Source organism: Pteropus medius, unplaced genomic scaffold (genome assembly GCF_902729225.1).
Source record: "Pteropus medius unplaced genomic scaffold, Ma_sr-lr_union100, whole genome shotgun sequence".
Taxonomy (NCBI): Eukaryota; Metazoa; Chordata; class Mammalia; order Chiroptera; family Pteropodidae; genus Pteropus; species Pteropus medius.
Genome location: NW_024355128.1, coordinates 154,000 through 156,015, shown reverse-complemented (window position 1 = coordinate 156,015; position 2,016 = coordinate 154,000). Strand labels below are relative to the sequence as shown.

General features: G+C 37.3%; 1 pseudogene; it reads right to left on the bottom strand.

Moving 5' to 3' along the window:
* Nucleotides 1–1,079: 1,079 nt before the first annotated feature.
* On the bottom strand, nucleotides 1,080–1,198 carry LOC120598436 (uncharacterized; annotated as a pseudogene).
* Between the last annotated feature and the right edge of the window lie 818 nt (nucleotides 1,199–2,016).

Here is a 2,016-nt window from a genome sequence, read left to right as displayed (position 1 = left end):
GGGTAGGCTCCTGGATGGGAGCTGGTCACCAGAAAGATCAAGCCATGATTAGAAGCTTGAGATTTTCAGCCCCAATCCCCCATCCTCCAGACAGGGGAGAGGGGCTGGAAATGAAGCTAATAATTGATTATGCCAACATGAGGAAGCCTCTATAAAATCTCAATAGTATGGGATTCAAAGAGCTTCGAAGTTGGTGAACACATCCATGTACCGGGAGGGCGACTATCCCAACTCCATAAGATAGAAGGTCCTGGGCTTGGAACTCTCCAGACCTCACTCTATGTATCTCTTCATCTGGCTGTTCATCTGTAGTTTTGATCAAATCCTTTAACATATTGGTCAATTTAAGTAAGTGTTTCCCTGAGTTTTGTGAGTCACTCTAGCAGATTAATCAAACCAAAAGGGGAAGGGGTCGTGGAAACCTCAGATGTATAGCCTATGGGTCAGAAGCACAGGTGATAACCTGGATTTGTGATTGGCATCTGATACGGGGAGCCGTCTTGTGTGACTGAGCTCTTAACCTGTCGAATATGGTACTATCTTCAGATAGATAGTGTCGGAAGTGACTTGAATTGAGTTAAATTGTAAGATACTCAGCTGGTGTTACAGCATTGCTTGGTGTGGGAAAAACACACACACATCTGGTGTCAGAAGTGTTGTGAAGGTGATAGTAGTGTGAGAATAAAGGAGAAACACAGTAAGGGGATTTTTTTTTCTTAACACAGCAGTTCTATCAAGTTTTGCTCCATGTATTTTGACATTCTGTTATTAGGTACATAAACACTTTTAATTGTTATGTCTTCTTATTTAATTGAGTAATTCATCATTTTTAAATATCCTTCTTTTTCTGTAGTAATATTTTTTTTGCCCTAAAATCTGCTTTGTTGCTTATAAATTTAGTCTCTCCAGGTTTCTTTCCGCTAGAGTTAGCATGGTATATCTTTATCAAGCCTTTTATTTTATTCTGCTTGTGCCTTTAAAACTAAAGTGTAGTTCTTAAAGGCAGCATATATTTGTGTGTTGCATTTTTATCCAATCTAACAATCGATGACTTTATTTATTTATTTATTTATTTATAACACCTATAGCACCTGGTATTCCTAGGTGGTCTTCCATCCAAGTACTATCCAGGCCTGACCCTGCTTAGCTTCTAAGATCAGACGAGATCGGGCACATTCAGGGCGGCATGGCCATAGACCCAATAAATGACTTTAAATTGGGGTGTTCAGGCCAGTTACATCTTGTCATTATTGATATTATTTGGTTTGAGTCTGGTATTTTTCTATTTGTCCCATCTTTTCTCTGTTCCTCTTTTCCTGTTTTTTGCCTTCTTTTCCATTAGTCAAATATTTTTCTGATTCCATTTTATCCCCTTTGTCAGCTTATTACCTATAACTTTTTGCATTTTTAGTGGTCAGTCTTGAATTTGTGACATACATCTTTAACTTATTGTTCTCTATCTTCAAGTAACATTATCCCACTTTCAGTATAACATAAGATCTTTAAAATAATCTTCCCCCTCTCTCCTCCTGGAATTTATTGCATTGTTATATACATTTTACTTTTACATGTTATAAAACTTACATTATTGTTATTTTTGTTTAGACAATCAGTTTTCTTTTAAAACTTTTTAAATAATAAGAAAAATATTTTCATATATTTATTCTTTTTGTTACCATTTCTAGAGGAAAAACACACTCCCGTGTTGTCTCCTCCACACTCCATACTCTACTACAACACTATTTCATTCTGACACCAGGTGTGGACACTCCATGCCTATCGAACAATTCTGCACTAGCTGAGTGTCCTATAATTTAACTCAATTCTGAAACTATCTACCTGAAGATTATATCAGATCCCACAAGTTAAGGGTTCAGTTCCTCATGACTGCTCCCGTTCCAACTTCAGATGCCAATCGCAAGTCCAAATTGTTACCTGTTCTTGTGATCTACTTACTATAAATTGGAGGTTTCTAGGACCCCCTCCTCTGGTTCAATTAATTTGCTAGAGTAGCTC